The sequence below is a fragment of the Melanerpes formicivorus genome, unplaced genomic scaffold (assembly GCF_026170545.1).
Source record: "Melanerpes formicivorus ecotype bairdi unplaced genomic scaffold, bMelFor1.0.p_v2 SCAF_13, whole genome shotgun sequence".
NCBI classification, from domain to species: Eukaryota; Metazoa; Chordata; class Aves; order Piciformes; family Picidae; genus Melanerpes; species Melanerpes formicivorus.
Window position 1 is genome coordinate 23,235 of NW_027142365.1, and position 15,088 is coordinate 38,322.

At 55.0% G+C, this 15,088-nt stretch overlaps 2 long non-coding RNA genes across 2 annotated transcripts in view; both read right to left on the reverse strand.

The window, feature by feature from the left end:
• Positions 1-459: 459 nt before the first annotated feature.
• Positions 460-5,971, reverse strand: LOC137444767 (uncharacterized). Its single transcript, XR_010988276.1, has 5 exons — positions 5,745-5,971; positions 5,573-5,651; positions 4,187-4,557; positions 3,485-3,586; positions 460-1,255 (listed from the first exon to the last, which is right to left on the reverse strand). It is a non-coding gene; the product is annotated as an uncharacterized lncRNA (long non-coding RNA).
• A 3,879-nt stretch (positions 5,972-9,850) lies between these two features.
• The window catches only part of LOC137444764 (uncharacterized), a 47,008-nt gene continuing 41,770 nt past the window's right edge, over positions 9,851-15,088 (reverse strand). The window contains exons 10-15 of the long non-coding RNA XR_010988270.1: positions 14,925-15,086; positions 14,753-14,831; positions 13,243-13,747; positions 12,525-12,698; positions 12,121-12,280; positions 9,851-10,659 (exon numbers count right to left, since the gene is read on the reverse strand). This is a non-coding gene — a long non-coding RNA (uncharacterized lncRNA). The remainder of the gene's footprint in view (positions 10,660-12,120; positions 12,281-12,524; positions 12,699-13,242; positions 13,748-14,752; positions 14,832-14,924; positions 15,087-15,088) is intronic.

Consider the following 15,088-nt stretch of genomic DNA (forward strand, 5'->3'; position numbering starts at 1 on the left):
CCAGTACACACCGGGTGGCAGCATTGAGCTCCCCCGGGGCGACACACGCCACGGCACGGCTGCACTGCCGGCCGTTACACACCGGGTGGCAGCACTGAGCACCTCCCTGGGCGTGGCCAGCAGCCGGGCCCCCACGTGGCTTTTATTTTCCAATGCTAAAAGCCTTTTAGAAGCAGAGACGGCAGACAGGGGTCGTTTCCAAAGCTTTCTTACGCACCAGTCACTCCAAGCCCTCCCTCTCCAGCTGCAAACCAGAGGTTTGCCTCCGCCTCGCCTCACCCCAGTACTTACACTTTTAAAGATAGTGTGGTGCCCTCGGAGAATTTGCAGCACTTTAGGGGGGGGCCCCCAGCCCTCGCTCACCTGCTCCTCTGCTGCAGCAGCCCCCTGCCCCACGTGGCAGAACCAGCCCACCCACAATCCCCCCACTCCCTTTGATTCGCCCCCAGAAAGGCACAAAATAAAGCAAACTGCCCAGCCAGCACCTCCTGCCTTTCACAGCAAGGACTGAACATTGCAGCTTTGGCCAAGACTATCAGCCCAAAGGAAGGCCTGGCCCCTGAGGAGCTAAATGCAAGTGAACTGTCTGACACCACCACAGTCCTGTGAATGTTGCAAAGCAGTAGTGCATGCAGTATAATAATTCGAAAGTTAAGGGCTGCTCAAGCTTTACACAAAGTATCCTATTCAGTTTTGGGTTCCACTTAACACAAAGTAAAAGTATAAAAGGTCAGAGGGAAAGCCAACTCTACCTCTGAACTACAGCAAGAAATACTGGAATCAAGGGGCCCTTTCTTCTGCTACTAATAGATGAAGAGAACATGAAAACTGATGGGCTAAACCAACAGGGCAAGATTAGAATAACTAGTAGAGAGAACGGAAGATACAAAGCTTCAACTACATCTGTTTAGCAACGACTCCTACCAGATAACTTCCATGCCATAACTTTACTGAATTCAAACAAGCCAGCTGGCGAAGCGTCTCGCTTACAGGCGGCCGACGAGGACACGCGCAGAAGGAAGAGGCGAGGGAACAAGTCCTGAGCTTTGCTGCAGGCTGTCCTGCGGCTTCCCCTACTGACTCTTTCCCGTACACCACCGCAGAATGAGTTGGGTGAATTTTGTCTCAAACCCATTAAACCCTTTGGTGGTTTCAGCTTCCCGAGGATGTGTCGGCACAAGTCCTTGTCGGGGCACCGCAAACAGGGAGAGACAAAGCTCCGAGATCCAGGAAGAGGACGGCTGAGCAGACACTTCTAAAAGAGAGAAACTTCATCAGCTGAACCTCACACTTCTCCCAGCTTTGCAACAGCAAAGAACTTTGTGAACAACACAGTGGTGCTCCTAAGGAGGTCACCAGCTTGCAAGTTACAGGAGAAATAAAAACCTTTTTATTACAGAAGCACTGGCAAAAATTTACGGACAGGAACAGCAGACGAGGAAATTCTGCGATTGAGCTAACGATAGACATCGGGCCTAGGATCTGGCTACCCTGACAAAGGATGCCAACAGGACAGAGTGAGGCCTCAGCAGCACCCCCAAAAAGCCCCACAGAGAGCCACAGGCTCTGGCCCGTGCCCCACCTACGGGCCGGCCCTCCTGGCAGCAGCGCAACACCACCTCTTCAGGAGCCCAGGGACTGACCTCAGCCCCCTAAGGGCCAGGCAAGGTTGGTTCCTGTCAGCTGCCTAAAGCAGCCTCCCCAGCCCTGCTTACAGGGACCTTGGGCTGCTGCTGGGGACAGAAGGGGGAATGGAGGGCTCCACAACTCGTCACACAGACCCCGAGTACAGGGCTGTTAAGCTGACAGGGTGCCAAGGGAACAGGCTGCCATGAAGGCAGAGACCCGGGCCCTGAACTACAGGGTGGGTCACCTTGCCGCAGCAACACGACCCAGCGGCTTCGCTGTGTCCGACGAATGAAAGGAGGAAGTCCCACAGGAACAGAAGGGAAAACCTTTTCACTGTGTGTGCCAGAGCCCTGGAGCAGGCTGCCCAGAGAGTTAGTGGAGTCTCTGGAGACATTCAAAACCTGCCCCAGGTGATCCTGCACTGGCACAGGGGTTGGACCGGATGCTATTTTGGGGTCCCTTCCAACCCCTAACACTCAGTGATTCTGTGATTAGCTATGCTGGTGACAGAGTCTCACTGAGTGCTCTTTAAAATGTTTTTCTTTTCTTTCAGCCTAGGAGTTTCATATTTAAATAGACCTTCTGCTCTGTCTTCCCCCTTCCTTCTTCCATCTTGCGTCTAAAAACTAGGAGAGCTTGATGAGGTGTATCCTGGGCGTCCCAATGTAACACATCTCAATTGCATACATGGATTTTCTAATCTTTTGCCCCATTGCTTGCACAGGGTGGATTAAGTTCATTACTTAGAGCTTGTCAGGACAGCTGTTGAAGTGTCCTGTGCAATGCAGGAGGAGTTGAATCCCATAGGAAACCACATTACTGTGCTTTGTCAGCCTGGTTATGGTCAGAAACCTCCTTCATTTTTTTTTCTCTTAAACAGATATATCACATGAGTCCCCAGAATTAATTTGCCTCTTCTCATAATTATTTCTTTAAAACTGTCTTAGAAGTGTCACTGTCCTTCCCTCTCCCTCTCTCTAGATACTGGCCTCCTGAGCCCATGGCAGACTTGCACAGAGCTACTGCGAGCACCACTCTGCACGGCCTCTGGGGGGCTTTCAAGCACAGGCACCCCTGGAGAATCCAAACCTAACCTTGCAGCTGGCCTTAGAGCTCCTCTTTGGAAAACTGTCGCTGCCAGGGCCCACAAACCCAACATCCTCTGTCAGCAATCTGGATGTAAGAGCTGAAAAGTGTCAACAGAAATTGTACTTGGACAGCTCAGGAAGATCCTTCAATGAAAGAGCTGGCTCCTCCTGAAGGGCAAGTATGAATGGAGCTCTCAAAGTACCACACTTCAGAGCCTCCTGCTTGCTAGCACTAAGACAATTGTTCATGTAGAACGACTGGCCACTCACTTCAACAAACCCCACAGAACTGGCTCCTATCAACTCTCCAGAAGACACTGCTGCACTAGCTTGGCTGCCTGACCGGCTCAGTTCAGGTGGCTTAGGATCTCACAGAGGGTACCACAAGAACTGAGGGGACTGCAGTCTTTGCAGCTTCAGCTTTCCTTCTCTGCTACTTCTTTTTTCAGATGGATTTTTTTTCAAAGGGACTGCTGGACAGCAGAACAGGATGGATGGCCAGGCCCCAAGAGCGGTGGGGAACAGAGTTAAACCCAGCCGGTGGCCGGCCGGGCACAAGTGGTGTTCCCCAGGACACCCCTTGTGAGAGAGTGAGTCCAGAGAAGGGCCACAAAGCTGGTGAGGGGTCTGGATAACAAGTCTTATGAGGAGTGGCTGAGGGAACTGGGACTGTTTAATCTGCAGAAGAGGAAGCTGAGGGAATTATGGTGTGGTCTGGCTTCAGCTCTCAACTACTTCCACGTTGAGCAAGGACAGCTTGTACTCACAGAAGGCACTGGCTGCTTGGGTTCAAGGTTCCTGTAGAGCTCAGGTCTCTGAGACTTCTGAACAGCTGTGCTTAGCCCAAAATCAGACAGTTTCACATCACCCTGGGAAAAAAAAAATCCAAGAAAAGAATTCAGAAAGATTGTGCTTGAGCAAAAGAAAAGGTTTAACCGCTGCACAGCCTCCTGAGCCCATGGCAGGCTTGCAGAGCTACTGTGAGCACCACTCTGCGCGGCCTCTGGGGGGTTTCAAGCACAGGCACTCCAGGAGACTGCAGGCACTCCACAGAGACTCCAAAACCTCACTGAGAACCCCCCAACTCCTTCAGGACCCCCACAGATTCCCCAACTTAGATGCCCACAAAACCCCTTTGGAGGCACCCAAACCCCCCATCTGATACGCCCAGCTCCGTTTTAGGTACCCCCAGACGCTTCTAATGTCCCCAGACCCGCTGGTGGACCAGCCCAGAACCCCCTGACACTATCCCAGACCCTTTCAGGGGGCTCCACACCCCTTCTAGATGCCCACAAAACCCCTTCACACGCCAAAAGAAACCTTTACCTGCCTCCAAACCCCATTTGGGGCCCACTCAGACCCCTTAGCAGCGGGTGGCAGCAACCAAGTCTGTTGCTCTCACCAATTAAACCCTTTGGTGCTCTCAGCTCTCTGACCCTGTGTCAGTGCAAGTCCTTGTCAGCCGGTACCTTTGTCCTGATCCAGGCGGAGAGAGAACTGCCAGGAACACAGCTTCGCCGCTCCGCTTGCGGCACGCCTGCTGCCGAGGGCAGCCTCGTCCGCAGCCTGCCCGAGAGGAACACGGCCCCCGGGGCCGGGGGACAAACAAAAGCCTTCCACAAAGGAAACAAGGGAAGTCTCTTGGCCACTCTTTACGTGCCGAGTGCGATTGTCATGTGGAACACACCGCGGCATCTGGAATGAGTTTAAGTCCAGGTCTATGGCAGCACAGAGGTTCCTGGAATATCCCGGTACATCGATCCACAGGAGGTTGTCTTTCGGTCCCCAGTCTGATGCTTTGCAGCACAGCCATCACATCATTTCTCTCGAGTGCTTTGAACTGACAATTCATACAGGAGAATAAACCCAAACAGGAGTAAGCAGGTTGGAAAAGAACTTTGATCATCACCGGGCCCAGCAAGAGGACACAGTCTCAGGCTGCACCAGGGGAGGTTTAGGCTAGAGGTTAGGAAGAGGTTCTGCACAGAGAGAGTGATGGCCCATTGGAATGGGCTGCCCAGGGAGGTGGTGGAGTCACCATCTTTGGAGGTGTTCAGGAGGAGACTGGATAGGGTGCTTGGTTGCATGGTTTAGTTGATTAGGTGGTGTTGGATGATAGGTTGGACACGATGATCTTGAAGGTCTCTTCCAACTCGGTCTGGTCTATTCTTTTCTATTCCGTTCCATTCCATACCATTCCATTCCAACACCATCTAATCAACTAAACCATGGCACTGAGTGCCTCATCCAGTCTCTTTCTAAACCCTTCCAGTGATGGTGACTCCCTGGGCACCACCTCACTGAGCAGCACATTCCAAAGGCCAATCTCTCTTTCAACCTGCTCTATTCTATTCTATGAAGACCTTCTTCCTAACATCCAGCCTAAACCTCCCCTGGCACAGCTTGAGACTGTGTCCTCTTGCTCTGGTGCTGCTTGCCTGGGAGAAGAGACCAACCCCCACCTGGCTACAACCAGAACTGAGGGGACTGCAGTCTTTGCAGCTTCAGCTTTCCTTCTCTGCTACTTCTTTTTTCAGATGGATTTTTTTTCAAAGGGACTGCTGGACAGCAGAACAGGATGGATGGCCAGGCCCCAAGAGCGGTGGGGAACAGAGTTAAACCCAGCCGGTGGCCGGCCGGGCACAAGTGGTGTTCCCCAGGACACCCCTTGTGAGAGAGTGAGTCCAGAGAAGGGCCACAAAGCTGGTGAGGGGTCTGGATAACAAGTCTTATGAGGAGTGGCTGAGGGAACTGGGACTGTTTAATCTGCAGAAGAGGAAGCTGAGGGAATTATGGTGTGGTCTGGCTTCAGCTCTCAACTACTTCCACGTTGAGCAAGGACAGCTTGTACTCACAGAAGGCACTGGCTGCTTGGGTTCAAGGTTCCTGCAGAGCTCAGGCTATCTCTCTTCATTAGTGAGGTCGTCCTGTCACCTAGGCAGAGAGATGAAAATGCAGCTATGAAATTAGACCACTGGAATCGTGAGACTCGTTCTGTGTGCGACTCCAGGAGAATCCAAACCTAACCTTGGAGCTGCCCTGAAGAGCTCCTCTTTGGAAAGCTCTCGCTGCCGGGCCCCACAAACCCCACACCCTCTGTCAGCAAACCGGATGTACGAGCTGAAGGGTGTCGACAGAAACTGTACATGGACAGCTCAGGAAGATCCTGCCAGTCCCAGCACACCAGACCTGGAATGATCAAAGAAAGTCCGTTAACATCTCTCTGTGTGTCTGCTCATAGCTTGACGAGAACCCCCCAACTCCTTCAGGACCCCCCCAGATTCCCCAACTTAGATGCCCACAAAACCCCTTTGGAGGCACCCAAACCCCCCATCTCATACGCCCAGCTCCATTTTAGGTACCCCCAGACGCTTCTAATGTCCCCAGACCCGCTGGTAGACCAGCCCAGAACCCCCTGACACTATCCCAGACCCTTTCAGGGGGCTCCACACCCCTTCTAGATGCCCACAAAACCCCTTCACACGCCAAAAGAAACCTTTACCTGCCTCCAAACCCCATTTGGGGGCCACTCAGACCCCTTAGCAGCGGGTGGCAGCAACCAAGTCTGTTGCTCTCACCAATGAAACCAGGATGTTAGGAAGAAGGTCTTCATAGAATAGAATAGAGCAGGTTGAAAGAGAGATTGGCCTTTGGAATGTGCTGCCCAGGGAGGTGGTGGAGTCACCATCACTGGGAGTGTTTAGAAAGAGACTGGATGAGGCACTCAGTGCCATGGTTTAGTTGATTGGAATGGGATGGAATGGACCAGGTTGGAAGAGACCTTCAAGATCATCGTGTCCAAGCTATCATCCAACACCACCTAATCAACTAAACCATGCAACCAAGCACCCTATCCAGTCTCCTCCTGAACACCTCCAAAGATGGTGACTCCACCACCTCCCTGGGCAGCCCATTCCAATGGGCAATCACTCTCTCTGTGCAGAACCTCTTCCTAACCTCTAGCCTAAACCTCCCCTGGCACAGCCTGAGACTGTGTCCTCTTGTTCTGGTGCTGCTTGCCTGGAAGAAGAGACCAACCCCCACCTGGCTACAACCTCCCTTCAGGGAGTCGTAGAAAGCAAGAAGGTCTCCCCTGAGCCTCCTCTTCTCCAGGCTAAGCAACCCCAGCTCCCTCAGCCTCTCCTCACAGGCCTGTGCTCCAAACCCCTCCCCAGCTTTGTTGCCCTTCTCCGGACACCTTCCAGCAACTCAACGTCTTGCTTAAACGGAGGGGCCCAGAACTGGACACGGGACTCAAGGTGTGCCCTAACCAGTGCCAAGTGCAGGGGCAGAATGACCTCCCTGCTCCTGCTGGCCACTCTGATCCTGATATTGGCCAGGTTGCCAGTGGCCTTCTTGGCCACCCGTGCACGCTGCTGGTCACGACCAGAAGACAGGGATCGGAAGAGTCTTTGGCCAAGCTGTAAGCCTCTTCCTAACATCCAGCCTAAACCTCCCCTGGCACAGCTTCAGACTGTGTCCTCTTGTTCTGGTGCTGCTTGCCTGGGAGAAGAGACCAACCCCCACCCGGCTACAACCAGAACTGAGGGGACTGCAATCTTTGCAGCTTCAGCTTTCCTTCTCTGCTACTTCTTTTTTCAGATGGATTTTTTTTCCATAGCGACCACCGGGACGCTGCCCCCCTGGCGCGAGCAGAGCCGGGCTAGGGCGCAGGCGCCGGATCCATAGCGACCACCGGGACGCTGCCCCTCTGGCGCCAGCAGAGCCGGGTTAGGGCGCAGGCGCCGGATCCATAGCGACCACCGGGACGCTGCCCCTCTGGCGCCAGCAGAGCCGGGCTAGGGCGCAGGCGCCGGATCCATAGCGACACTCGAGTCAAGCTCTCCGCTCTCCGCTCTTCCCTTAAGAATTTTCGAGCATTCGGCGCAGTTAGGCTGCAGAAATTAGCTCCCACGGGGCGGCACACGCCGCGGCACGGCTGCACTGCGGCCATTACACACAGGGTTGAGCACTGAGCTCCCACGGGGCGCTATACGCCGCGGTACGGCTGCACTGCCGGCCATTACACACCGGGTGGCAGCATTGAGCTCCCCCGGGGCGGCACACGCCGCGGCACGGCTGCACTGCCGGCCATTACACACAGGGTGGCAGCATTGAGCTCCCACGGGGCCTCTGGGTACGGTTGAGGCAGCAGCCGCCACCCCCGCAGAGCCCCACCGGTCAAGCCCGGACACGCCCCCCCCCCCCCCCCCCCCCCCCCCCCAAAAGCCCCGCGCTGCCCCGCCGGTGGCCACCCCCCCAAGCCCCGCGCACCTCCAGCGGCTGCTATAGAGAAACCCCACAAAGCAGCAGAGACTGGCACTGACCTGGGACACAGCAGAAGAGCTGCAACCTCTACCAGCCACAACCCTGAAAGCATCTGGCGCCATGTTGTTGAGGGCGGTGCCATGCTGGGGGGTGGGGTTCAGGCTGGGGGGCGGTGACACGCTGGAGGGGGGTGGTGACACGCTGGGCGGGGGCGGTGCCACGCGGGGGGGGGCGGTGCCACGCGGGGGGGGCGGTGCCACGCGGGGGGGCGGTGCCACGCGGGGGGGGGCGGTGACACGCTGGAGGGGGGCGGTGACACGCTGGGCGGGGGCGGTGACACGCTGGAGGGGGGCGGTGACACGCTGGAGGGGGGCGGTGACAGGCTGGAGGGGGGCGGTGACACGCTGGAGGGGGGGCGGTGACACGCTGGAGGGGGGCGGTGACACGCTGGAGGGGGGCGGTGACACGCTGGAGGGGGGCGGTGACACGCTGGAGGGGGGCGGTGACACGCTGGAGGGGGGCGGTGACACGCTGGGGGGGGGCGGTGACACGCTGGGGGGGCGGTGACACGCTGGGGGGGCGGTGACACGCTGGGGGGGGCGGTGACACGCTGGAGGGGGGCGGTGACACGCTGGAGGGGGGCGGTGACACGCTGGAGGGGGGCGGTGACACGCTGGAGGGGGGGCGGTGACACGCTGGAGGGGGGCGGTGACACGCTGGAGGGGGGCGGTGACACGCTGGAGGGGGGCGGTGACACGCTGGAGGGGGGCGGTGACACGCTGGAGGGGGGCGGTGACACGCTGGAGGGGGGCGGTGACACGCTGGAGGGGGGCGGTGACACGCTGGGGGAGGCGGTGACACGCTGGAGGGGGGCGGTGACACGCTGAGGGGGCGGTGCCACGCTGGGGGGGGCGGTGCCACGCCGGGGGGGGGCGGTGCCTGCGTTGTCACCTCACTCTCAGCTTTCCATTGGGTTTTATTCCCTTCCAAGACAACACGTTGAGTTCTGAGCAGCTGAGGAGCCCTGGGGAACACCTGTACAGAAATGTTCCTCCAAGAGCTGTCAGAAAAACGTTCCTTCCGCCAGCAGGCAGCTCTGGCTTCAGAGCAAAAGCCTTCTGTGATCATTCTGTTTAGCTCAGCACCAGCTGCAGCCGTCGGTATTACCAAACTACACAGTAATGGCCTCCTCCCGGTGCCCTCCCGGTCCCAACAGTTTCCCCCCACCAAAGGACTGGCAGAGAACTGGAAGCGACTGGGAAGCAGATCCGGGCTAGGGCGCAGGCGCCGGATCCATAGCGACGCTCGACTCAAGCTCTCCGCTCTCCCCCTAAGAATTTTCGAGCATTCAGCGCAGTTAGGCTGCAGAAATTAGCTCCCCCGGGGCGGCACACGCCGCGGCACGGCTGCACTGCCGGCCAGTACACACCGGGTGGCAGCATTGAGCTCCCCCGGGGCGACACACGCCACGGCAGGGCTGCACTGCCGGCCGTTACACACCGGGTGGCAGCACTGAGCACCTCCCTGGGCGTGGCCAGCAGCCGGGCCCCCACGTGGCTTTTATTTTCCAATGCTAAAAGCCTTTTAGAAGCAGAGAGGGCAGACAGGGGTCGTTTCCAAAGCTTTCTTACGCACCAGTCACTCCAAGCCCTCCCTCTCCAGCTGCAAACCAGAGGTTTGCCTCCGCCTCGCCTCACCCCAGTACTTACACTTTTAAAGATAGTGTGGTGCCCTCGGAGAATTTGCAGCACTTTAGGGGGGGGGCCCCCAGCCCTCGCTCACCTGCTCCTCTGCTGCAGCAGCCCCCTGCCCCACGTGGCAGAACCAGCCCACCCACAATCCCCCCACTCCCTTTGATTTGCCCCCAGAAAGGCACAAAATAAAGCAAACTGCCCAGCCAGCACCTCCTGCCTTTCACAGCAAGGACTGAACATTGCAGCTTTGGCCAAGACTATCAGCCCAAAGGAAGGCCTGGCCCCTGAGGAGCTAAATGCAAGTGAACTGTCTGACACCACCACAGACCTGTGAATGTTGCAAAGCAGTAGTGCATGCAGTATAATAATTCGAAAGTTAAGGGCTGCTCAAGCTTTACACAAAGTATCCTATTCAGTTTTGGGTTCCACTTAACACAAAGTAAAAGTATAAAAGGTCAGAGGGAAAGCCAACTCTACCTCTGAACTACAGCAAGAAATACTGGAATCAAGGGGCCCTTTCTTCTGCTACTAATAGATGAAGAGAACATGAAAACTGATGGGCTAAACCAACAGGGCAAGATTAGAATAACTAGTAGAGAGAACGGAAGATACAAAGCTTCAACTACATCTGTTTAGCAACGACTCCTACCAGATAACTTCCATGCCATAACTTTACTGAATTCAAACAAGCCAGCTGGCGAAGCGTCTCGCTTACAGGCGGCCGACGAGGACACGCGCAGAAGGAAGAGGCGAGGGAACAAGTCCTGAGCTTTGCTGCAGGCTGTCCTGCGGCTTCCCCTACCGACTCTTTCCCGTACACCACCGCAGAATGAGTTGGGTGAATTTTGTCTCAAACCCATTAAACCCTTTGGTGGTTTCAGCTTCCCGAGGATGTGTCGGCACAAGTCCTTGTCGGGGCACCGCAAACAGGGAGAGACAAAGCTCCGAGATCCAGGAAGAGGACGGCTGAGCAGACACTTCTAAAAGAGAGAAACTTCATCAGCTGAACCTCACACTTCTCCCAGCTTTGCAACAGCAAAGAACTTTGTGAACAACACAGTGGTGCTCCTAAGGAGGTCACCAGCTTGCAAGTTACAGGAGAAATAAAAACCTTTTTATTACAGAAGCACTGGCAAAAATTTACGGACAGGAACAGCAGACGAGGAAATTCTGCGATTGAGCTAACAATAGACATCGGGCCTAGGATCTGGCTACCCTGACAAAGGATGCCAACAGGACAGAGTGAGGCCTCAGCAGCACCCCCAAAAAGCCCCACAGAGAGCCACAGGCTCTGGCACGTGCCCCACCTACGGGCCGGCCCTCCTGGCAGCAGCGCAACACCACCTCTTCAGGAGCCCAGGGACTGACCTCAGCCCCCTAAGGGCCAGGCAAGGTTGGTTCCTGTCAGCTGCCTAAAGCAGCCTCCCCAGCCCTGCTTACAGGGACCTTGGGCTGCTGCTGGGGACAGAAGGGGGATGGAGGGCTCCACAACTCGTCACACAGGCCCCGAGTACAGGGCTGTTAAGCTGACAGGGTGCCAAGGGAACAGGCTGCCATGAAGGCACAGACCCAGGCCCTGAACTACAGGGTGGGTCACCTTGCCGCAGCAACACGACCCAGCGGCTTCGCTGTGTCCGACGAATAAAAGGAGGAAGTTCCACAGGAACAGAAGGGAAAACCTTTTCACTGTGTGTGCCAGAGCCCTGGAGCAGGCTGCCCAGAGAGTTAGTGGAGTCTCTGGAGACATTCAAAACCTGCCCCAGGTGATCCTGCACTGGCACAGGGGTTGGACCGGATGCTATTTTGGGGTCCATTCCAACCCCTAACACTCAGTGATTCTGTGATTAGCTATGCTGGTGACAGAGTCTCACTGAGTGCTCTTTAAAATGTTTTTCTTTTCTTTCAGCCTAGGAGTTTCATATTTAAATAGACCTTCTGCTCTGTCTTCCCCCTTCCTTCTTCCATCTTGCGTCTAAACACTAGGAGAGCTCGATGAGGTGTATCCTGGGCGTCCCAACGTAACACATCTCAACTGCATACATGGATTTTGTAATCTTTTGCCCCATTGCTCGCACAGGGTGGATTAAGTTCATTACTTAGAGCTCGTCAGGACAGCTGTTGAAGTGTCCTGTGCAATGCAGGAGGAGTTGAATCCCATAGGAAACCACATTACTGTGCTTTGTCAGCCTGGTTATGGTCAGAAACCTCCTTCATTTTTTTTTCTCTTAAACAGATATATCACATGAGTCCCCAGAATTAATTTGCCTCTTCTCATAATTATTTCTTTAAAACTGTCTTAGAAGTGTCTCTGTCCTTCCCTCTCTCTAGATACTGGCCTCCTGAGCCCATGGCAGACTTGCACAGAGCTACTGCGAGCACCACTCTGCACGGCCTCTGGGGGGCTTTCAAGCACAGGCACCCCAGGAGAATCCAAACCTAACCTTGCAGCTGGCCTTAGAGCTCCTCTTTGGAAAACTGTCGCTGCCAGGGCCCACAAACCAACGTCCTCTGTCGGCAAACCGGACGTAAGGGCTGAAAAGTGTCAACGGAAACCGTAATCGGATGGCCCAGGAAGATCCTGCCGGTCTGAACACACCAGACCTGGAATGCACAAAGAAACTCTGTTAACAACTGTCTGTGCGTCTGCTCATAGCTTGAGGAGTAACAGAGCAGAACCAATTCCCAAAAGGTTTTCACTGCGTTCCCAGGGCAAGTAGAGGCTTGCTCTGGCTGTAGTTAATACCTAGAAATTCCTATCAAAATCTTTGCAGCACAACAAGAAAAAAACCAAACCAACCAAACCACAAACTGCTTTATATTATTAAGTAGGAACTCGAAAGCTTACAGGAACTGTGGGGATTTTTTTATGACAAATTATTCCTTTTCTTTTTTTCAGTGAGCAATTGGGTTTCCAACAGCTCCACATTCTGACACCAAAGCACCCCGCTCCGTGTCAGGGCTTGTGGCTGAGGCCGAATACAAATCTGCAACTGGTCCTCAGGCAAAGCAGTTAAGCTCCCTGAAAAAAAAGGAAAGAAAGCAAGAGTGAGTCAACCATAAAAACAAGACCTAACCAAACCCCCAAAGCCATTTTGTCAGGAAGTCGCCTCCACTATCACCCGCCACATGCTGAAATTCCCTTCCCCTGGGGCTCCTGCTTGGCCCACAGCTGGGGAACATAAAGCAAGGCACAGCCCTGTGGGTACCTGCTGCCCTGGAGCCACCAAAACCGGAGCACCCAGTCACTACCAATCCCACAGCAGACCCAAGATACAACAGGGACTCCATAGAGACTCCAAAACCTCACTGAGAACCCCCCAACTCCTTCAGGACCCCCACAGATTCTCCAACTTAGATGCCCACAAAACCCCTTTGGTTGCACCCAAACCCCCCATCTGAAACACCCAGCTCCAATTTAGGTACCCCCAGATGCTTCCAATGTCCCCAGACCCGCTGGTGGACCAGCCCAGAACCCCCTGACACTATCCCAGACCCTTTCAGGGGGCTCCACACCCCTTCTAGATGCCCACAAAACCCCTTCACACGCCAAAAGAAACCTTTACCTGCCTCCAAACCCCACGTGGGGGCCACTTAGCAGCGGGTGGCAGCAACCAAGTCTGTTGCTCTCACCAATTAAACCCTTTGGTGCTCTCAGCTCTCTGACCCTGTGTCAGTGCAAGTCCTTGTCGGCCGGCACCTTCGTCCTGATCCAGGCGGAGAGAGAACTGCCAGGAACACAGCTTCGCCGCTCCGCTTGCGGCACGCCTGCTGCCGAGGGCAGCCTCGTCCTCAGCCTGCCCGAGAGGAACACGGCCCCCGGGGCCGGGGGACACACAAAAGCCTTCCACAAAGGAAACAAGGGAAGTCTCTTGGCCACTCATCACGTGCCGAGTGCGATTGTCATGTGGAACACACCGCGGCATCTGGAACGAGTTTAAGTCCAGGTCTATGGCAGCACAGAGGTTCCTGGAATATCCCGGTACATCGATCCACAGGAGGTTGTCTTTCGGTCCCCAGTCTGATGCTTTGCAGCACAGCCATCACACCATTTCTCTCGAGTGCTTTGAACTGACAATTCATGCAGGAGAATAAAACCAAACAGGAGTAAGCAGCTTGGAAAAGAACTTTGACCATCACCGGGCCCAACAAGAGGACACAGTCTCAGGCTGCACCAGGGGAGGTTTAGGCTAGAGGTTAGGAAGAGGTTCTGCACAGAGAGAGTGATGGCCCATTGGAATGGGCTGCCCAGGGAGGTGGTGGAGTCACCATCTTTGGAGGTGTTCAGGAGGAGACTGGATAGGGTGCTTGGTTGCATGGTTTAGTTGATTAGGTGGTGTTGGATGATAGGTTGGACACGATGATCTTGAAGGTCTCTTCCAACTCGGTCTGGTCTATTCTATTCTATTCCGTTCCATTCCATTCCAACACCATCTAATCAACTAAACCATGGCACTGAGTGCCTCATCCAGTCTCTTTCTAAACACTTCCAGTGATGGTGACTCCCTGGGCACCACCTCCCTGAGCAGCACATTCCAAAGGCCAATCTCTCTTTCAACCTGCTCTATTCTATTCTATGAAGACCTTCTTCCTAACATCCAGCCTAAACCTCCCCTGGCACAGCTTGAGACTGTGTCCTCTTGCTCTGGTGCTGCTTGCCTGGGAGAAGGGACCAACCCCCACCTGGCTACAACCAGAACTGAGGGGACTGCAATCTTTGCAGCTTCAGCTTTCCTTCTCTGCTACTTCTTTTTTCAGATGGATTTTTTTTCAAAGGGACTGCTGGACAGCAGAACAGGATGGATGGCTGGGCCCCAAGAGCGGTGGGGAACAGAGTTAAACCCAGCCGGTGGCCGGCCGGGCACAAGTGGTGTTCCCCAGGACACCCCTTGTGAGAGAGTGAGTCCAGAGAAGGGCCACAAAGCTGGTGAGGGGTCTGGATAACAAGTCTTATGAGGAGTGGCTGAGGGAACTGGGACTGTTTAATCTGCAGAAGAGGAAGCTGAGGGAATTATGGTGTGGTCTGGCTTCAGCTCTCAACTAGTTCCACGTTGAGCAAGGACAGCTTGTACTCACAGAAGGCACTGGCTGCTTGGGTTCAAGGTTCCTGCAGAGCTCAGGCTATCTCTCTTCATTAGTGAGGTCGTCCTGTCACCTAGGCAGAGAGAAGAAAATGCAGCTATGAAATTAGACCACTGGAATCGTGAGACTCGTTCTGTGTGCGACTCCAGGAGAATCCAAACCTAACCTTGGAGCTGCCCTGAAGAGCTCCTCTTTGGAAAAGTCTCGCTGCCGGGCCCCACAAACCCCACACCCTCTGTCAGCAAACCGGATGTACGAGCTGAAGAGTGTCGACAGAAACTGTACGTGGACAGCTCAGGAAGGTCCTGCCAGTCCCAGCACACCAGACCT